The sequence below is a fragment of the Somniosus microcephalus genome, chromosome 8 (genome assembly GCF_052327205.1).
Source record: "Somniosus microcephalus isolate GS21.2 chromosome 8, FLI_Smic_1.0, whole genome shotgun sequence".
NCBI lineage: Eukaryota > Metazoa > Chordata > Chondrichthyes > Squaliformes > Somniosidae > Somniosus > Somniosus microcephalus.
In genome coordinates this window covers 55,323,824-55,347,159 of record NC_140994.1, presented here as the reverse complement: position 1 = coordinate 55,347,159, position 23,336 = coordinate 55,323,824, and the positions used below count along the sequence as shown (strand labels likewise).

The following is a 23,336-nucleotide window of genomic DNA, read 5'->3' as shown; positions in this document are numbered from 1 at the left end:
TTAAGCTAATTATAATAGACATACAACCCGTGACAGTAGCGAGCGATCTAGGACTCCCGAATCGGAATGCCACGACTGGACGGACGGGGAGGCAGTATGGTGGTCTCGGATTGGGTAGATTCCTGCAGTCTGCTGCAGCAGTCACTTCCATTGGGTCATCTCTCAAGCTGTTGGAGGTGTTAGGCGGTCAGCCACCTCAGAGGCTAAACTTGACCAAGGTGTTAGGCCGTAGCCACCTCGGGGAAGCCTGCATAGAAACATAGAAACATAGAAGGTAGGAGCAGGAGTAGGCCATTCAGCCCTTTGAGCCTGCTCCGCCATGCAATGAGCTCATGGCTGATCATCCAAATTCAGTACCCTGTCCATGCCTTCTCCCCATATCCCTTGATCCCTTTAGCCTTCAGAAATATATCCAACTCTTTCTTGAATATATTTAATGAACTGGCGTCCACCGCCCTCTGTGGCAGAGAATTCCACAGGTTCACCACTCTCTGGGTGAAGAAATTCCTCCTCATTTCAGTCCTAAATGGCTTACCCCTATCCTTAAACTATGACCCCTGGTTCTGGACTCCCCGGCCATCAGAAACATCCTTCCTGCATCTAATCTGTCCAGGCCTGACAGAATTTTATAGGTTTCGATGAGATCCCCTCTCAATCTTCTAAACTCCATTGCGTATAAGACCAATCGACACAATCTCTCCTCATACGTCATTCCTGCCATCCCAGGTATCAGCCTGGTGAATCTTCACTGCACTCCTTCCATGGCAAGGACGTCCTTCCTCAGGTAAGGCGACCAAAACTGCACACAATACTTAAGGTGTGGTCTCACCAAGGCCCTGTACAACTGCAGCAAGACATCCTTGTTCCTGTACTCGAACCCTCTTGCTACGAAGGCCAACATACCATTTGCCTTCTTAACCGCCTGCTGCACCTGCATGCTTACCTTCAGCGACTGGTGCACAAGAACACCCAGGTCTCTTTGCACTTCCCCTTCTCCCAATCTATTGCCATTCAAATAATAATCTGCCTTCCTGTTTTTGCCACCAAAGTGGATAACCTCACATTTATCCACATTATAGTGCATTTGCCATGTTTCTGCCCAATCACCCAACCTGTCCAAATCGTACTGGAGATTCACGCCATCCTCCTCACAGCATACCCTCCCACCCAGCTTTGTGTCATCTGCAAATTTGGAGATATTACATCCAATTCCCTCGTCCAGATCATTAATATATATTGTGAACAGCTGGGGTCCTAGGACCGATCCTTGCGGTACCCCACTAGTCACTGCCTGCCACTCGGAAAACGACCCGTTTATTCCAACTCTTTGCTTTCTGTCCGCCAACCAGTTCTCTATCCAAGTCAATACCTTGCCCCCAATCCCATGTGCCTTAATTTTGCACGCTAATCTCTTATGTGGGACCTTATCGAAAGCCTTCTGAAAGTCCAAATATACCACATCCACTGGTTCTCCCTTATCTATTTTACCAGTTACATCCTCAAAAAATTCCAGTAGATTAGTCAAGCATGATTTACCTTTTGTAAATCCATGTTGACTTTGTCCGATCCTGTCACTGCTTTCCAAGTGCTCTGCTATTACATCTTTTATAATGGACTCTAGCATTTTCCCCACTACCGATGTCAGGCTTACCGGTCTATAATTCCCCGCTTTTTCTCTAACACCTTTTTTGAATAGTGGGGTAACATTAGCTACCCTCCAATCCATGGGTACTGTTCCAGAGTCTATCGAGTTCTGGAAGATGACCAGCAATGCATCTACTATTTCTAGGGCCACTTCTTTAAGTACCCTGGGATGTAGATTATCAGGCCCTGGGGATTTATCGGCCTTCAATCCCATCAATTTTGCTAACACCATTTCCCTGCAAATACTGATTTCTTTCAGCTCCACCCTTTCATCAGACCCTATGTTCCCCGGCATCTCTGGGAGGTTATTTGTGTCCTCCTTTGTGAAGACAGAACCAAAATATATATTTAGTTGGTCTGCCATTTCTTTGCTCCCCATCAAAATTCCCCTGATTCTGACTGTGAGGGACCTATGCTTGACTTCACCAATCTTTTTCTCTTAACATATCTATAGAAGCTTTTACAGTCAGTTTTTATGTTCCCTGGAAGCTTACTCTCATATTCTATTTTCCGTTTCTTAATTGATCCCTTTGTCCTCCTTTGTTGAATCCTAAACTGCTCCCAATCCTCAGGATTATTGCTTTTTCTGGACAATTTATATGCCCTCTCCTTGGACCTTATGCTGTCCCTAATTTCCCTTGTTAGCCATGGTTGAGTCACCTTTTTTGTTTTAATTTTATGCCAAACTGGGATGAACAAATTCTGTAGCTCATCCATTCGGTCTTTGAATGTTTGCCATTGCCTATCCACCGTCAACCCTTTGAGTGACATTCCCCAATCAATCCTACCCCAACTCACACCTCAGACCATCGTCGTTTCCTTTATTTAAATTGAGGACCCTAGTCTCTGAGTCAACTAGTTCATTCTCCACCTTAATGAAGAATTCGATCATATTATGATCGCTCCGACCCAAGGGGCCTCGTACAACAAGATTGCTAATTAATCCTTTCTTGTTACATAATACCCAGTCTAAGATGGCCTGATCTCTGGTTGGTTCCTCGACATATTGGTCCAGGAAACCATCCCGTAAACACTCCAGGAATTCCTCCTCCACAGTATTATTACTAATTTGGTTGGCCCAATCTATATGTAGATTAAAGTCACCCATGATGACTGCTGTGCCCTTATTGCACGCTTCTTTAATTTCCCTTTTAATGCCATCCCCAACCTGCGCCTTACTGTTTGGAGGTCTATATACCACTCCCACTAACGTTTTTCTCTCCTCAGTATTCCTCAATTCTACCCATATAGATTCCACATCATCAGAGCTAATATCCTTCATTACAATTGTGTTAATCCCTTCTTTAACCAGTAATGCTACCCCACCTCCCTTTCCTTTTTGCCTATCTTTCCTGAATATCGAATACCCCTGAATGTTGAGTTCCCAGTCTTGGCCATCCTTGAGCCACGTTTCCGTAATCCCAACCAAATCATATTCGTTTACCTCTATTTGCGCAGCCAATTCATTCACCTTCTTACAAATGCTCCTCGCATTAAGACACAAAGCCTTCAGGCTTGTTTTTTTAATGCTCTTAGGCCTATTAGAATTATTATTTACTGTGGCCATGTTTGATTTAAACCGTTGATTTCTCTGACTGCCACTTTTGTTTTTCTCCTTCCTATCTTTTGCTTTTTTCCTTGTTTCCCTTTCCTCTGTCTCCCTGCTCAGGTTCCCAACCCCCTGCCATTTTAGTTTAAACCCTCCCCCACAACACTAGCAAACACTCCCCCTAGGACATCGGTTCCAGCCCTGCCCAGGTGCAAACTGTCCGGTTTGAACTGGTCCCACCTCCCCCAGAACCGGTTCCAATGTCCCAGGAACTTGAATCCCTCCCCCTGGCACCATTCCTCTAGCCATGTATTCATCTGAAGTATCCTTCTACTTCTACTCTGACTAACACGTGGCACTGGTAGCAATCCTGAGATTACTACCTTTGAGGTCCTGTTTTTTAATTTATCTCCTAACTCCCTATATTCCGCTTTTAGGACCTCATCCCACTTTTTACCGATATCGTTGGTGCCTATATGCACCACGACAACTGGCTGTTCACCCTTCCCTTCCAAGATGTTCTGTAGCCGCTCGGAGACATCCTTGACCCTTGCACCAGGGAGGCAACATACCATCCTGGAGTCTCGTTTGCGGCCACAGAAATGCCTATCTATTCCCTTTACAATTGAATCCCCTATTACTATAGCTCTACCCTTCTTTTTCCTCCCATTCTGTGCAGCAGAGCCACCCCTGGTGCTAGGAAGTTGGCTGCTGCTGCCTTCCTCTGATAAGCCATCCCCCCCAACAGTACTCAAAGTGGTGTATCTGTTGGAGAGGGGGATGGCCACAGGGGACCCCTGCACTACCTGCCTGCGCCTAGTATTCTGCCTGTTGGTCACCCGTTCCCTTTCTTCCTGTCCAATCTCTACCTGCGGTGTGTCCAACTCCGTAAACATGCTATTCACGATGTCCTGAGCATCGTGAACGCTCCAGTATGCATCCAATCGCAGCTCCAGTGCCGCAATGCGGTCTGTCAGTAGCTGCAGCTGAATGCACTTCCTGCACATGTAGTTGTCAGGGACACAGGATGTGTCCCTGAGTTCCCACATTCCGCAGGAGGAGCATATCACGTTGCCGGGCTGTCCTGCCATGACTTACCCTTTAATTAATTGAATTTAAATTAAATCAATCAATCCCACTAATTACACTATAGTTAAATGGTTTACCAACAGTCCCCGCTACACCAGAGAGACCTTAGAAACTATAAATCACAGAGTTAAAGTTTTAAAAAAGAGAGACATACTCACCAACCAATCACTTACCTGCTTCCTGGTGACGTCACACTTTGATTACTTTTTACCTCTCTCCCCCGCTGTTGAATTGGTAAGCCTCACTGCTCACACCCAGGTCTGATGCTCTGGTCGGGCCTTGCTGCTGGTTTTAAGCCTCGCTGCTCGCCTCACTGCTCACACCCAGGTCCGATGCTCTGGTCGGGCCTCGCTGCCGGTTTTAAGCCTCGCTGCTCACCTCACTGCTCACACCCAGGTCTGATGCTCTGGTCGGGCCTCGCTGCCGGTTTTAAGCCTTGCTGCTCGCCTCACTGCTCACACCCAGGTCTGATGCTCTGGTCGGGCCTCGCTGCCGGTTTTAAGCCTCGCTGCTCGCCTCACTGCTCACACCCAGGTCCGATGCTCTGGTCGGGCCTCGCTGCCAGTTTTAAGCCTCGCTGCTGGCCTCACTGCTCACACCCAGGTCCGATCTTCGCCCCTAACTGCCTGATTTCCTCTCTCGGTCGTCTATATTTATAGTTATTTCAGTGGGCTGGTAATCACCTGGTGTCAATCATTTGATCCCCCATCCTATTGTCCAATTGTGAAGTGGGAAGGCAACCCTCGACGTCCCTTTCTGCATGGCTGACAAGGCCTCCCTCTTATCTTTCTGAGGAATGTTTTGTTATGTTTCTTTAAGGACATTTTATGACTTTTCAGCTCCATTTTTGTCTATTATCCCACCACCCTGTGTTGTTTTGTTTTTTACGATTTTCTTATCACTTCTATTTGTCTTTTGATGCTTGATATTCGACCTTGCTGGCATTTCTGCTTTCTGTTCCCAGCTGCATGTTGTCAGTCTCTGTTCTAAAAATTAAAACCCATCTTTGAATCTAACAGCTATTCCTTACAGTTGACCTTGTGTGACTTACTGATAGAAACTGTGCCTGGCCAGCAAGTGTTTTTATGCAAGCAAGTCTAGCTGCCCGCAAGATTACTTTAAGTAATCTTCCTGGCACCTCAACATTGACTCCGGAGCCCATGAAGTCTCATGGCTTCAGGTGAAGCAGGTGCAAGGAAACCTCCTGCTGATTACCACCTACCGCCCTCCCTCAGCTGATGAATCAGTACTCCTCCATGCTGAACACCACTTGGAAGAAGCACTGAGGGTAGCAAGGGCACAGAATGTACTCTGGGTGGGGTCTTCAATGTCCATCACCAAGAGTGGCTCGGTAGCATCACTACTGACAGAGCTGGCCAATTCCTGAAGGACATAGCTGCCAAACTGTGCCAGCAGCAGGTGGTGATAGAATCAACACGAGGGAAAAGCCTACTCGACCTTGTCTTCACCAATCTACCTGCCGCAGATGCATCTGTCCATGACAGTATTGGTAGAAGTGACCACTGCACAGTCCTTGTGGAGACGAAGTCCTGTCTTTACACTGAGGACACACATGTTGTGTGGCATTACCACTGTGCTAAATGGGATAGATTCAGTTCAGATCGAGCAGCTAAAAACTGGGCATCTATGAGGCACTGCATCAGCAGCAGCAGAATTGTATTCCACCACAATCTGTAACCTCATGACCCGGCATATACCTCACTCTACCATTACCATCAAACCAGGGGACCAACCCTGGTTCAATGAGGAGTGTAGAAGAGTATGCCAGGAGCAGCACCAGGTGTAGCTAAAAATTAGGTGCCAACCTGAGGAAGCTGCAACACAGGACTAGATGCATGCTAAACAGTGGAATCAGCAAGCTATAGACAGGGCTAAGAGATCCCACAATCAACAGATCAGATCAAAGCTCTGCAGTCCTGCAACATCCAGTCGTGAATGGTGGTGGACCATTAAACAACTAACGGGAAGAGGAGGCTCCTTGAATATCCCCACCCTCAATGATAGCAGAGCCCAGCACACAAGTGCAAAAGACAAGGCTGAAGCATTTGCAACCAGCTTCAGCCAGAAGTGCCAAGTGGATGATCTATCTTGGCTTCCTCCCAAGGTCCCAACCATCACCGAAGCCAGTCTTCAGCCAATACGATTCACTCCACGTGATATCAAGAAACAGCTGAGTGCATTGGATACAACAAAGGCTATAGGCTCCGACAACAGCCTGGCTGTAGTGCTGAAGACTTGTGCTCCAGAACGAGCCACACCTCTAGCCAACCTGTTCCAGTACAGCTTACAACACTGGCATCTATCTGACAATGTGGAAAACTGCCCTGGTATGTCCTGTCCACAAATAGCAGGACAAATCCAATCTGTCCAATTACCGCATCTGTCTACTTCAATCACCAGCAAAGTGATGGAAGGTGTCATCGACAGTTCTTCTTCTTCATCTTAGGCAGTCCCTCGGAACTGAGGATGACTTGCTTCCACATTAAAAATGAGTTTGCAGGTGACTGATTAGTCCAATGCAGGACCTACAGTCTTTGTCACAGGTGGGGCAGATGGTGGTTGAAGGGGCGGGTGGGGTGCTTGGCTTGACGTGCCCTCCTTGTGCTGCCTGCGCTTGGCTTCCGCTTGCTCCCGGCGAAGAGACTCGAGGTGTTTGGCGCCTTCCCGGATGCTTCTCCTCCACTTTGTGCGGTCTTGGGCCAGGGATTCCCAGGTGTCAGTGGGGATGTTACACTTTTTCAAGGAGGCTTTGAGGGTGTCCTTGAAGCATTTCCTCTGCCCACCTGGGGCTCTCTTGCCGTGCCGGAGCTCCGAGTAGAGCGCTTGTTTTGGGAGTCTTGTATCGGGCATGCTGACAATGTGACCCATCCATCGGAGCTGATTGAGCGTGGTCAGAGCGTCGATGCTGGGGATGTTGGCCTGAGCATGAACACTGACGTTGGTGCGCCTATCCTGCCAATGGATTTGCAGGACCTTGCGGAGGCAGCGTTGGTGGTACCTCTCCAGTGCTTTGAGGTGCCTGCTGTAAATGGTCCATGTCTCTGAGGCATACAGCAGGGTGGGTATCACTGCTGCCCTGTAGACCATGAGCTTAGTGCCGGGTTTGAGGTCCTGATCTTCAAACACTCTCTTCCTCAGGCGACTGAAGGCTGCACTGGCACACTGAAGGCGGTGTTGGACTTCATCGTCGACGTCTGCCCTTGTTGACAGTAGGCTCCCGAGGTATAGAAAGTGGTCCACGTTGTCCAAGGCCTTATCGTGGATTTTGATAATCGGGGGGCAGCACTATGTGGCGGGGGCCGGTTGGTACAGGACCTTTGTCTTACGGATCACAGAGTCACAGAAACCCCACAGTGCAGATAGAGGCCATTTCAGCCCATCGAGCCTGCACCGACACATATCCCATCCGATCCCCGTAACCCCTACACCAACACATATCCCACCCTATCTCTGTAACCCCACGTATTTAATCCCCCTAACACTAAGGGTCAATTTATCATAGCCAATCAACCTAACCCGCACATCTTTGGACTGTGGGAGGAAACCGGAGCACCCGGAGAAAACCCACGCAAACACGGGGAGAATGTGCAAACTCCACACAGACAGTCGCCCGAGGCCAGATTCGAACACGGGTCCCTGGCGCTGTGAGGCCCATGCTCTCGTATGCTTCAGTGAAGGTGTTGACGATGGTTTGGAGTTCGACCTCCGAGTGAGCGCAGCGGCACTTACTCATCAATAACCTGCTCGGGTTCAGCCAGGACCACTCAACTCCAGATCTCATTACAGCTTTGGTCCAAACCTGGACAAAAGAGCTGAATTCAAAGGTGAGAGTGAATGCCTGTGACATCAAAGCAGCATTTGACTGAGTGTGGTATCAAGGAGCCCTAGTAAAATTGAAGTCAATGGGAATCGGGGGAAAACTCTCCACTGGCTGGAGTCATACTTAGCACATAGGAAGATGGTTGTGTTTGTTGGAGTTCAATCATCTCAGCCCCAGAAAATCTCTGCAGGAGTTCCTCAGGGCAGTGTCCTAGGCCCAACCATCTTCAGCTGCTTCATCAATGACCTTCCCTTCATCATAAAGTCAGAAGTGGGGATGTTCACTGATCACTGCACAGTGTTCAGTTCTATTCGCAACTCCTCAGATAATAAAGCAGTCCATGCCCGCATACAGCAAGACCTGGACGACATTCAGGCTTGGCTGAAAAGTGGCAAGTAACATTCACGTCACACAAGTACCAGGAAATGACTATCTCCAACAAGCGAAAGTCCAACTATCGCCCCTTGAAATTCAACGGCATAACCATCGCTGAATTCCCCACCATCAACATCCTGGGGGTCACCATTGACCAGAAACTTAACTGGACCAGCCACATAAATACCATGGCTACAAGAGCAGGTCAGCGGCTGGGTATTCTGCGGTGAGCGTCTCACCTCCTGACTCACCAAAGCCTTTCCACCATCTACAAGGCACAAGTCAGGAGTGCGATGGAATACTCTCCACTTGTCTGGATGAGCGCAGCTCCAACACGCAAAAAGCTCAACACCATCAAGGCAGCCCGTTTGATTGGCACCCCATCTACCACCTTAAACATTCAACCCCTCCACCACCAGCGCACTGTGGCTGCAGTGTGTACCATCTATAGGATGCAATGCAGCAACTCACCAAGGCTTCTTCGACAGCACCTACCAATCTGCGACCTCTAACACCTAGAAGGACAAGGGCAGCAGGCGCATGGGAACACCATCACCTTCAAGTTCCCCTCCAAGTCACACACCATCCTGACTTGGAAGTATATCGCCGTTCCTTCATTGTCGCTTTGTCAAAATACTGGAACTCCCTCCCTAACAGCACTGTGGGAGTACCTTCACCTCACGGACTGCATCAGTTCAAGAAGGCAGCTCACCTCCACCTTCTCAAGGGCAATTAGGGATGGGCAATAAATGCTGGTCTTGCCAGCGATGCCCACATCCCAGGAACGAATAAAAAAAATGTTGAGGAAATGACTGAGAGTCAGAATCTTCATCATCATTCATATCAATTAACACAAGCACCAGCACAACTATACATTCCCCAGAAAGTGAATCTAGTGAGCTTGAGTAGGTAGCACCAGGCTAGTTATGGGTCATGGGTGAGAAGGGGCACGTGGTGGTGGCACAGAAGGGGAAAGTGTAATGTATATACCTTTAAGGGGGGAACTACTTTTTACAGCTCATGTATACTGTAGTACCGGCAGTGACCACACCTGTATATAGCACTGAGTAGTAATCTGTACAGTTCAGTTCCAGAGTGAGCCACGTTGAGTAAACACCTGTTGTACCGTTCTCCTGCAGTCTTGTGTCTTACTACTGACGGACACAACATTGGCGACGAGGCAAAATCGATCCTACTTGCAACTCTGCATCACCTCCCAGGGATTCGTTCCTGGAGACCAGTAGATTGGAGGTCAAGGCCAGAGACACGGGCGTCGACCACGGGCAACCGCCCAGTCATCCAGCAGAGACTCGAGAATTGCGGGGGAGGCTGTTGAGAGCCAGGCTTGGCTTTCCAGTCGCGGTGGTCCAGCGAAACGGGCTGGCAACAGGTAGTGCGCAGACCCTTCCCGGACAGCGGCAGGCTAGAGCCCGACCGAGCGGCACAGCAAAGGGCTGAGCAGCGTCGACGGGAGACAGAGAGAGAGGGCAGAGCGCACAGGGTGCAGCCGGTGTTCAGGGGCTGAGCAGCAGCGCAGGAGAAGCGCGTGAAACCTACAGGGTGCCGCCATTGCCACGAGGACCGCTGAGAGCGGCGTTGGCAGCAACAGGGGAGGAAGGAAAGTGCGGGAGATGCCATTTTAAGCCATTTTAAACTACACCCAAAATGCCGAAGAATGGCAGTATCACCGCATTTGACAATGAAGTCGAAGATTGGACTACATATGTCGAAGGAATAGAGGTATACTGCAAGGCAAATGAGGTGTCAGATGATAAGAAAGCGCCGGTATTGTTAAATTTAATGGGTGCAAAGACGTATGGCTTATTACGAAATCTAGTAACCCCAGCAAAGCCAGTGGAAAAGAGTTTTGGAGACATAGTGACGATACTACAGGAACATTTAAACCCCACACCGCTGCTGATAGCAGAAAGATTTAAGTTTCACAAACAGAACCAGCATAAGGATGAAAGCAATGCTGAATATTTAACAGAACTGCGCAAACTATCGAAACACTGCCAGTTTGGAACGGGACTGGCAGATACCTTAAGGGACAAGTTTGTGTATGGGCTTCAAAGTGAAGGAACCCAGAAACGGCTTTTATCTGAAAAGGACCTTACGCTGGACAAGACTTTCAGCATTGCAGTATCATATGAAGCAGCAGCATGGGGCGCTGCAGAGATACAACAGAGACCGCAAGAATATGGCACAAACAAAATGTCATACAGAACAGAGAAGTGCTATCGCTGCGGCAGAACAACACATGACCACAATGATTGCTGGTTCAAAGACAAAGTGTGCAGACAGTGTGGAAAAGTAGGACACATAGCACGAGTCTGCAGGTCGGGAAAGAAAACCAGCAATAAGAAATCTCCAAAAGAAAAGTACAAGAAGGTACATAAGGTGACGGAGAATAGTTCAGATGAACAAAAGAGTGATACCGACTCCGAAAGCAGGGAGCTGAGTTGTCTGAAACTACATAATGTGATCAAAATGGAGGATCACCGAACCATTTGGGTCACTCTCAAGATAGCAGGAGTCCAGGTAAAAATGGAATTGGACACAGGATCAGCCCTAACAGTCATAAACCGACGGGACTACGAGCGGCTACTCTCACACATACACTTGAGAGACACAAAAATTATTTTGAAGACGTACACAGGGCAAAAAGTCTACCCCAAAGGAAAAATAAGGGTGACCGTTATATATAACGGTAAGGAAACACCAAAACTAGACCTGTATGTATTGGAAGATGGAGGACCACCATTACTGGGACGTGAATGGATCCGGAAAATACAGCTGGATTGGCATTCCATACAAGCACTGACTGTGGCTGCCAAAAAGGATGATGACGTCACACCTGGGCGACTGTCAAAGATCCTAACTGACGTGAAAGAAGTGTTCCAGCAAGGACTCGGAACACTAAAAGGCATGACAGCAACAATTAAAATCGAAGAAAACGCAAGCCCAAAATTTTTTAAGGCCAGACCGGTACCTTATGCGATCCGCCCAGCCGTCGAAGCAGAGCTGGAGAGTTTGGAACATTCAGGAGTACTGTCCAAGGTAGACTGGAGCGAGTGGGCTACACCCATCGTCCCTGTGATGAAAAAGCCGTTGAGCAGCACGCCTGGGGAACCAAGGAAGGTTCGCATCTGTGGGGACTTTAAGGTAACAGTGAACCCAATCCTTCACTCCGTGCAATATCCACTTCCGCGGATTGAAGATATTTTCGCCTCGCTATCTGGAGGGAAACACTTCACTAAGATTGATCTGGCCCAGGCGTATCTGCAAATGGAGGTAGAAGAAGCATCAAAAAAATACCTCACAATCAACACCCATAAAGGTCTTTACCAATACAACCGGCTGGTATTCGGGGTAGCATCAGCTCCGGCTATTTGGCAAAGGGCAATGGAACAAGTCCTGCAAGGGATCCCAGGGACCCAGTGTTATTTGGACGACATCCTGGTCATGGGCGAAAATGACAGTGATCACCTCACCAACCTGGAGCAGGTGTTCACTAGATTGAAGGAATATGGGCTCCGAGCTTACTGCCCCAAATGCGAGTTTTTTAAAAAACAGATCTCGTATTGTGGCCACGTTATCGATAAAGAGGGGTTACATAAGTCCCCAGAAAAGATTGAGGCAGTAGTCAAGGCTCCAGCACCGGAAAACATGTCACAACTGAGGTCGTTCCTCGGGCTGGTAAACTACTACCATAAGTTCTTGCTAAATTTGTCTACAATACTACACCCACTGAACACCCTACTGCAAACTGGAGTGCCATGGAAGTGAAGTGACGAATGTAAACGAGCTTTCCAGAAGAGCAAAACACTAATCACATCGAAAGAGGTATTGGCCCATTTGAACCCAGCACTACCAATTCGGTTGGCGTGTGATGCGTCACCCTACGGCATTGGAGCGGTGCTGTCGCACAAATTCTCAGACGGCTCAGAGAGGCCAATAGCCTTTGCGTCACGATCACTAACCTCAGCCGAGCGTAACTACGTCCAGATTGACAGGGAGGCCCTCAGCCTAGTGTGGGGAGTGAAAAAGTTCAATCACTATCTGCACGGGCAGAAAGTCACCTTGCTGACTGACCACCAGCCTCTTGTCTCCATTTTTAATCCGAAGAAGGGCATTCCTGTGATGACTGCGCAGCGACTACAAAGATGGTCACTCTTTCTAGGGGCACACCACTATGAGATTGAATATAAGGGCACGAAACAGCATGGAAATGCTGATGGGCTATCACGCCTGCCACTGCCTACTGCGGAGGAAGCACCAGCAGTGGATCCTGTCGAAATATTTCATTCGACTATAGTTGAATACCTACCGGTAACTAACGCCCGTATAGAAAAGGAGACCCGAAATGACCCAACACTGTCTTGGGTATATGATTTGATGGTGAAGGGATGGCCAGCACATGGCGATTCACTGTTGCCAGCATTCTCAACAAGAAGAAAACAGCTGTCAGTGTGCCGGGGGACCTTGATGTGTGGATCCCAAGTGGTAATTCCACCCAAGTTAAGGGATAGAGTGCTCAATGAGCTTCATGAGGGTCATCTGGGAGGGGTAAAAATGAAAAGCCTTGCCAGGGCTTATGTGTGGTGGCCGGGAATCGATAAACAAATCGAGGACTTGACCAAGAGCTGCTCAGGATGCCAGAAAGTCCAAAATGCACCACCACATGCCCCTCTACACCCATGGGAGTGGCCCTCATCTCCATGGCAACGGGTGCATATTGATTTTGCTGGTCCATTCATGGACTCAATGTTTTTAATAGCCGTGGATGCGCACTCAAAATGGCCTGAGGTCATCAAAATGTCCTCCACCACTATGGAGAAAACTATTGCAGTCCTACGGACCATTTTTGCCAGGAATGGCTTGCCAGAACAGATTTGCTCCAATAACGGACCACAGTTTGTGTCCGAAGAGTTCCGGAGGTTTATGAAGAAGAATGGGGTAAGGCATTACACACCCGCCCCGTATCATCCAGCCACAAATGGATTGGCTGAGAGGTTCGTACAAACCTTTAAGAAGGCAATAAAGGCTATGTACAATGACAACATTCCGCTGCAGCATAATGTGGACAATTTCCTGTTCGCCTACCGGAATGCGACACATGCAGTCACCAACCAGGCCCCGGCCATGATGTTCTTTAACCGAAGGTTAAGATCTCGCCTGGATTTGCTCAGACCAAACGTACGAAGAGATGTTGAGAGTAAGCAATTCCAGCACATCCATGAGAAGCCAACAAGGAGCTTCAATGTAGGGCAACCAGTCTTGGCCCACGACTACCGAACAGAAAAATGGCAGCCAGGAAAGATATGCACACGGCAGGGCCCACTAATGTACCCAGTGGACGTTGGGGAGAACATCATGAGACGCCATGCTGACCAGATCCTAGAGTCACAGGAACAAGTCAACCCCATGCCTCGCCCATATGTACCTGGTGAGGAACCCGACGTACAGGTCACATCTACCCCAGAAACAGTAGCATCGGAAGCTGATGACCCAACCGACGACAGGGTGCCAGAATCGCCTCCGCACCAAGAGCGAGACACTCGGGAAAGGCGCTATCCAGAAAGGATCAGGAAGCCTCCCCAAAGACTGAATATATAAATGGACTATTTTCAGCTAACGTTGTGTGTTAAAAGTGTTAATTGTAATTAGTTTGATATTTAATTGTTAAATGAGTGTTATGGTACTGTTAATCTAAAAGGGGAGGAATTGTAATGTATATACCTTTAAGGGGGGAACTACTTTTTACAGCTCAAGTATACTGTAGTACCGGCAGTGACCACACCTGTATAAAACACTGAGTAGTAATCTGTACAGTTCAGTTCCAGAGTGAGCCAAGTTGAGTAAACACCTGTTGTACTGTTCTCCTGCAGTCTTGTGTCTTACTACTGACGGACACAACAGAAAGCATCTTCCTCAACTGCAGTTGTTTGGAATTCATACCTCAAAGGGCCTACATATGAAAGGAAATTTGTAATTAGATGTTTGCAATTATGATTCTAAATAATTTTAAATGCCCCAGGAACTACATATAATTATAATTATAATTATAAAATATTTAAGGGACTGGATTTAGATTTTTTTGCAGAGCCTGAGAATAAGATGCCTCTTTTGATTTGAAATAAGAACATAAGAACATAAAAAATAGGAGCAGGAATAGGCCACTTGGCCCTTCGAGCCTGCTCCGCCATTCAATAAGGTCATGGATGATCTTGGGCTCAAAGCCACTTCCCCGCCCACTCCCCATAACCCTTCACTCCCTTATCTTGCAAAAATCTGTCTATCTCCACCTTAAATGTATTTAATGACCCAGCCTCCACAGGTCTCTGGGGCAGAGAATTCCATAGATTTATTACCCTCTGAGAGAAGAAATTCCTCCTCATCTCAGTTCTAAAAGGGCGATCATTTATTCTAAAACTGTGCCCCCGCATTCTAGATTTCCCCACGAGGGGAAACATCCTCTCTGCATCTACCTTGTCGAGCCCCCTCAGTATCTTATATGTTTCAATAAGATCACCTCTCATTCTTCTAAATTCCAATGAGTATAGGCCCAGCCTGCTCAACCTTTCCTCATAAGTCAATCCCCTCATCTCTGGAATTAACCTAGTGAATCGCCTCTGAACTGCCTCCAATGCAAGTATGTCCTTCCTTAAATAAGGAGACCAAACCTGTATGCAGTACTCAAGGTGTGGTCTCACCAATACCCTGTACAGTTGTAGCAGGACTTCCCTGCTTTTATACTCCAACCCCTTTGAAATAAAAGCCAACATTCCATTTGCCTTTTTGATTACGTGCTGTACCTACATGCTAAAATTTTGTGTTTTATGCACAAGGACCCCCAGGTCCCTCTGAACTGTAGCATTTTGTAATCTCTCTCCATTTAAATAACAATTTGCTTTTTTATTTTTCCTGCCAAAGTGTATAACCTCGCATTTTCCCACATTATACTCCATCTGCCAAATGTTTGCCCATTCACTTAGCCTGCCTATATCCCTTTGCAGGTTCTTTGCGCCCTCTGCACAACTTGCTTTCCCACCCATCTTTGTATCATCTGCAAACTTGGCTACATTACACTCGGTCCCTTCATCCAAGTCATTAATGTAGATTGTAAATAGTTGAGGCCCGAGCACCAATCCTTGTGGCACCCCAATAGTTAACTTTTGCCAACCGGAAAATGACCCATTTATCCCGACTCTCTGCTTTCTGTTAGTTAGCCAATTCTCTATCCATGCTAATATATTACCCCAATTCGGTGAGCTCTTATCTTATGCAATAACCTTTTACGTGGCACCTTATCGAATGCCTTCTGGAAATTCAAATACACCACATCCACTGGTTCACCTTTGTCCACCCTGCTCATTACCTCCTCAAAGAACTCCAGCAAATTTGTTAAACATGATTTCCCTTTCCTAAAACCATGCTGACTCTGCTTGACTGCATTCTGATTTTCCAAATGCCCTGCTATTGCTTCCTTAATGAAGGGCTCTGGCATTTTCCCAACGACAGATGTTAGGCTAACTGGTCTACAGTTTCCTGCTTTCTGTCCCCCTCCTTTCTTAAATAGGGGTGTTACATTTGCAGTTTTCCAATCCACTGGGACCTCTCCAGAGTCCAAGGAATTTTGGTATATTGCAACCAATGCATCCACTATCTCTGCAGCCACTTCTTTTAAGACCCTGGGATGCAGGCCATCTGGTCCAGGGGACTTGTCATCTTTTAGTCCCATTATTTAAGCAAGTACTATTTCTTTAGCGATAGTGATTGTCTTTAGTTCCCCCCCCCTGTGGCCCCTTGATTATCCATTATTGGGATGTTGTTAGTGTCTTCTACCGTGAAGACAGATACAAAATATTTCTTCAGAGTCTCTGCCATTTCCCTGTTCCCCATTATTAATTCCCAAGTCTCATCCTCTAAGGGACCAATGTTTACTTTAGCTACCCTCTTCCTTTTTATATACCTGTAGAAGCTCTTACTATCCGTTTTAATGTTTCTTGACAGTTTACTCTCATACTTGATCTTCGCTCTCGTTATTATTTTTTTAGTCATCCTTTGCTGGTTTTTAAAAATTTCCCAATTCTCTGGTATCCCACTAATCTTGGCAACATTGTATGCCTTCATTTTCAATTTGATATGATCCTTTACTTCCTTAGTTAGTCACGGATGGTGCTCCCTTCTCTTAAAATCTTTCTTTCTCACTGACTTTTTAAATTCCCGCTCACCTGGATCCTCCCCCCTACTATTTAGTTTAAAGCCCTCTCTACAGCCCTACTTATTCGACTCGCCAGGACTCTAGCCCCAGCATGGTTCAAGTGAAGCCTGTCCAAACGGAACAGCTCCCTCTTATCCCAGTACTTGTGCCAATGCCCCACAAATCGAAACCCATTTCTCCCACACCAGTCTTTGAGCCACTCGTTCATTTCTCTGATCTTATTTACCCTATGCAAATTCGCTCGTGGCTCAGGTAGTTATCCAGAGATTATTACCTTTGTGGTTCTGCTTTTTAATTTAGCCCCTAGCTGCTCATTCTCTCTCAGCAGAACCTCTTTCTTTGTCCTACCTATGTCATTGGTGCTTATGTGGACCATGACAACTGGATCCTCCCCCTCCCACTCCAAGTTTCTCTCCAGCCCAGAGAAGATGTCCTCAACCCTGGCACCAGGCAGGCAACACAGCCTTCAGGACTCATGCTCTCAGCTGCAGAGGACAGTGTCTATCCCCCTAACCATACTATCCCCGATCACTACAACATTTCTTTTTACTCCCCCCCACTTGAATGGCTTCCTGTACCATGGTGCTGTGGTCAGATTGCTCATCCTCCCTGCAGTCCCTGCCCTCGTCTACACAGGGAGCAAGAATCTCATACCTGTTGGACAAGGCCAAGGGCAGAGGCTCCTCCATCACTACCTCCTGGATCCCAATACCTGCCTCGCTTGTAGTCACACCCTCCTGTCCCTGACCATGAGCCAAATTGGAAGTAAATACTCTAGTGGGTGTGACTGCCTCCTGGAACTCAGCATCCAGGTAACGCTTCCCCTCCCTAATGTGTCACAGTGTTTGAAACTCGGACTCCAGCTCATCAACTCTGAGCCGGAATTCCTTGAGCAGCCAACGTTTGCTACAGATGTGGTCGCCTTGGACCTCAATGGTGTCCTCCAGCTCCCACATGCAACAACAACAACACATTGCCTGGTCTCCCATCTCAATTAATTGATTAATTAGTTTTAAAATTTGGAACACGTATATCTTTTACTCTACACCAAGGCACTTAAATTTAGAAGCACAAGTTTGGGAAAAAAGTGAGAAATATAGAAATACTCACCAACCGATCACTTACTTGCTTTCTGGTGACATCACACTTCAATTACTTTTTACTTCTTTACACTCTCCTGGGCCCCTGCTATGTTTTGTACCGCTGAACTCTCGTGCTCTCCTGGGTTCCCGCTGTGTTTAGTACCACCGTACTCTCGCGCTCTCCTGGGCCCCCGCTGTGTTTTGTACCGCTGAACTCTCGTGCTCTCCTGGGTTCTGCTGTGTTTAGTACCGCTGAACTCTCGCGCTCTCCTGGGTTCCCGCTGTGTTTAGTACCACCGTACTCTCGCGCTCTCCTGGGCCCCCGCTGTGTTTTGTACTGCTGAATTCTCGTGCTCTCCTGGGTTCGGCTGTGTTTAGTACCGCTGAACTCTCGCGCTCTCCTGTGCTCCCGCTGTGTTTAGTACCGCTGAACTCTCACGCTCTCCTGGGCTCCCGCTGTGTTTAGTACCACCGTACTCTCGCGCTCTCCTGGGCCCCTGCTGTGTTTTGTACCGCTGAACTCTCGTGCTCTCCTGGGTTCTGCTGTGTTTAGTACCGCTGAACTCTCGCGCTCTCCTGGGCTCCCGCTGTGTTTAGTACCGCTGAACTCTCGCGCTCTCCTGGGCTCCCGCTGTGTTTAGTACTGCCGAACTCTCACTCTCTCCTGGGCTCCCGCTGTGTTTAGTACTGTCGAATTACCGCGCTCTCCTGGGCTCTCGCTGTGTTTAGTACCGCCGAACTCTCGCACTCTCCTGGGCTCTCGCTGTGTTTAGTACCGCTGAACTCTCGCGCTCTCCCGGGCCCCCACTGTGTTTTGTACCGCCGAACTCTCGCGCTCTCCTGGGTTCTCGCTGTGTTTTGTACTACCGAACTCTCATGCTCTCCTGGGCTCCCGCTGTGTTAAGTACTGCCGAACTCTCACACTCTCCTGGGCTCTCGCTGAGTTTAGTACCGCCGTACTCTCGTGCTCTCCTGGGCTCCCGCTGTGTTTAATACCGCCGAACTCTCGCACTCTCCTGGGCTCCCGCTGTGTTTAGTACCGCCGAACTCTCATGCTTTCCTGGGCTCCCACTGTGTTTAGTACCACTTAACTCTCGCACTCTCCTGGGCTCCCGCTGTGTTTAGTACCGCCGAACTCTCACGCTCTCCTGGGCTCCCACTGTGTTTAGTACCACTTAACTCTCGCACTCTCCTGGGCTCCCGCTGTGTTTAGTACTGCCGAACTCTCATGCTCTCCTGTGCTCCCGCTGTGTTTAGTACTGCCGAACTCTCATGCTCTCCTGGGCTCCCGCTGTGTTTATTACTGCCGAACTCTCACACTCTCCTGGGCTCCTGCTGTGTTTTGTACCGCCAAACTCTCGCTCTCTCCTGGGCTCCCGCTGTGTTTAGTACCGCCAAACTCTCGCGCTCTCCTGTGCTCCCGCTGTGTTTAGTACCGCCGAACTCTCACGCTCTCCTGGGCTCCCGTTGCGTTTAATACCGCCGAACTCTCATGCTCTCCTGGGCTCCCGCTGTGTTTAGTACCGCCGAACTCTCACGCTCTCCTGGGCTCCCACTGTGTTTATTACTGCTGAACTCTCGCACTCTCCTGGGCTCCTGCTGTGTTTAGTACCACTTAACTCTCGCACTCTCCTGGGCTCTCGCTGTGTTTAGTACCGCCGAACACTCGCGCTCTCCTGGGCTCTCGCTGTGTTTAGTACCGCTGAACTCTCGCGCTCTCCTGGGCTTTCGCTGTGTTTTGTACCGCTGAACTCTCGCGCTCTCCTGGGCTCTCGCTGTGTTTTGTACCACTGAACTCTCGCGCTCTCCTGGGCTCCCGCTGTGTTTAGTACCGCTGAACTCTCGCACTCTCCTGGGCTCCCGCTGTGTTTAGTACCGCCGAACTCTCATGCTTTCCTGGGCTCCCACTGTGTTTAGTACCACTTAACTCTCGCACTCTCCTGGGCTCCCGCTGTGTTTAGTACCGCCGAACTCTCACGCTCTCCTGGGCTCCCACTGTGTTTAGTACCACTTAACTCTCGCACTCTCCTGGGCTCCCGCTGTGTTTAGTACTGCCGAACTCTCATGCTCTCCTGTGCTCCCGCTGTGTTTAGTACTGCCGAACTCTCATGCTCTCCTGGGCTCCCGCTGTGTTTATTACTGCCGAACTCTCACACTCTCCTGGGCTCCTGCTGTGTTTTGTACCGCCAAACTCTCGCTCTCTCCTGGGCTCCCGCTGTGTTTAGTACCGCCAAACTCTCGCGCTCTCCTGTGCTCCCGCTGTGTTTAGTACCGCCGAACTCTCACGCTCTCCTGGGCTCCCGTTGCGTTTAATACCGCCGAACTCTCATGCTCTCCTGGGCTCCCGCTGTGTTTAGTACCGCCGAACTCTCACGCTCTCCTGGGCTCCCACTGTGTTTATTACTGCTGAACTCTCGCACTCTCCTGGGCTCCTGCTGTGTTTAGTACCACTTAACTCTCGCACTCTCCTGGGCTCTCGCTGTGTTTAGTACCGCCGAACACTCGCGCTCTCCTGGGCTCTCGCTGTGTTTAGTACCGCTGAACTCTCGCGCTCTCCTGGGCTCTCGCTGTGTTTTGTACCGCTGAACTCTCGCGCTCTCCTGGGCTCTCGCTGTGTTTTGTACCACTGAACTCTCGCGCTCTCCTGGGCTCTCGCTGTGTTTTGTACCGCTGACCTCTCGCGCTCTCCTGGGCTCTCGCTGTGTTTTGTACCGCTGAACTCTCACGCTCTCCTGGGCTCTCGCTGTGTTTTGTACCGCTGAACTCTCGCACTCTCCTGGGCTCCCGCTGTCTATTGTACCGCTGAACTTTCGCACTCTCCTGGGCTCCCACTGTGTTTTGTACCGCTGAACTCTTGTGCTCTCCTGGGCTCTCGCTGTGTTTTGTACCGCCGAACTCTCACGCTCTCCTGGGCTCCCACTGTGTTTTGTGCCGCCGAACTCTCGCGCTCTGCAGGGCTCCCGCTGTTTTTGTACCGCTGAACTCTCGCGCTCTCCTGGGCTCCTGCTGTGTTTTGTACCACCGAACTCTTGCGCTCTCCTGGGCTCCCGCTGTGTTTTGTACCGCCGAACTCTCGCTCTCTCCTGGGCTCCCGCTGTGTTTTGTACCATTGAACTCTCGCGCTCTCCTGGGCTCCCGCTGTGTTTTGTACCGCCGAACTCTCACGCTCTCCTGGGCTCCCACTGTGTTTTGTACCGCCAAACTCTCGCTCTCTCCTGGGCTCCCGCTGTGTTTTGTACCATTGAACTCTCCCGCTCTCCTGGGCTCCCGCTGTGTTTTGTACTGGATAAGTCAGCAAGAAAGCTTATAGAGGGGGGCTTATTATTCTACTAAACGAAGTAGAATAGAAACAAATGGCCTGTTTCTGTGCTGTATATCCTATGAATGAATATCACATAGTTTCTACTAGAAGTTCTAAAAAGATAACCATCCCTTTGATTCTTCAAGTTACACATCTTATATTGCCCATGGTATGTATTATCTAGTCTTCATTGAAAGAATATCTGCTATTCATAACAGGGAGGCCATCCACACTGTTCCTTCCCTGCACCGTCACGTTTGAAAATGTTATTGCTTCCGATTCACTTTCTTTCAGTGTTTTTTTTTACTTTTCGGATCTCCAGTACTACATATACTCTTGAGCTGAAATCTTTGCCAATGTCGCTCCATAAATGGTCACTGGAAAGTGCCACATTTTTGCCCAGTTGTAGTTACCATGCCAGAGAAATATATACTTGCATTAGAAAGGAATATAACAAAGAAGTCTATTTATAACAGACCTCATTGGAGTACAGTATATAAAATGTTCATGGTGCAGTTAAGGCAAACACACTGTAAACACACTTTAAAGTAAGCTGAAAAGTACATTTAGAACAGATATGAGAACAAACTATTTTTACTTCAGGAGTAATAAATGTTTGGAATAATTTACCAAGCAAATTAAAATAGTCAAAATAAGGGGGTTATTCAAAGTACAAATGGGTGGAATTGTGGGAGTGCTAGTGAGTTGAAGGGTGAACTTGAAAGGCTTTTTCTCTTGCCTTACATTTCCTAAATGCTCGCCCGCTTTTTTTCTTGACCTTCTGCCAAAAGTCATCTTGCTCCATTAGTTCCTTCCCCAGATGATCTGGCAAATTATTGGTGCAAATCTGCATGACACTATTCTACTGTGCAACACTGGCTCAGGCTACAGCACTCGACTTTACCTTTAACACTGGGTTATTTTTAGACACATCCACCGATCACTCCAGTAAAGAACGGGATTGTTTCAGGTCACTTTGCAATTCACAGCTTTGAAATTATGATGGAGGCTCTTTTACCGCAATGCAACATTTAGTTAGTGAGATTTAGTTGTAAAAACATTTAGGATGTGATTATTATGTCATGCCTGTACAGATTAATGCACTATTTGTATTTTTTTCTTTAAGATACAATTGAAAGGTGAGAGGACAGAAGAGAAGAATGCTAAACAGTTGCAAGAAAATAATGGTGACTTTGGCAGCTGTAAGACAAAGATCTTCTGAAAACCATGAAATGAAAGATCTTTCAATTTGCATTTAATGATTGCGCTTATAGTAATATTAATTATGATCAGATTTTCCAGTTTGACTTAATGTCAAGCTGAAATCATGCTATATTGGATCCTAAAGTAAATTCGGTGAATGTGCTGGCACATGGTCATTTTAATCACTTTTTATTTGACAATTACAAATAGCATTAGTGTTACAATTGAAATTATATGAATTATGTGTGTGCATGGAGGGAGACACTCCATACAACTACTTCATATTCTTAAGTGACTAATTGTGAAAACCTATTCTAAAGTTCTATTCACTAAATTAGTGAAGCAAAATAAGAGGCATATTTACTAACATGCTTGTGCTAAACAATTTTATATTTCATCTTTCTCTCTAAATAACTTAATGTTCATACTCCTTAATTTGTCCATAAGATTGTATACTTAATACATTTTAACTGTTACAAGATTCCTTTTCACTCTGTAACCTTGGATTGCTAAATCTTAAATAAATGTGTGGACTACATCACTTTTTCTGGCAATTGTTGCAAGACAGATTATATGAGAAATGATTCCGACAGCCCTGTGCTAAAGCCCATTCTATGTGTTGTCGAAAACTTTTTAAAATAGCATTTGATTTTCTTGTTCAATTCATATATTTTCCAAATGCCTTGCCTGCATTTCAATGGCGATGTTCCTGTAATTTCACTCCTTAGATCAAAATATCTTCAGTTTACTTTTTTCATACCTTTCTTAGTACATTCTCAAGTACAAGGAAATTAGGTTTTTCTTTTTCAAGTTTCCATTTTTTTTAAAATTTAAATCCAGGTGAAAAAGTGGAAGTTACACATGTAGGAAGAATTGGATCACACTTTACCATTTCTTTCTATAGTTTTATATATGATGCTGTTTGACTCAGTTATTGTCCAAGGTAGATTAGATTGTTGGAGATTAAGATTGCTAGAGAGAAATGGGCCTAGAAATCCATTTAGGCCATTTTTCAGACACCAAAT

General features: G+C 47.5%; 1 pseudogene; it reads left to right on the top strand.

The window, feature by feature from the left end:
• Window positions 1-22,330, top strand: part of LOC147113531 (coiled-coil domain-containing protein 63-like) — a 204,806-nt pseudogene extending 182,476 nt beyond the window's left edge.
• Window positions 22,331-23,336: the final 1,006 nt, after the last annotated feature.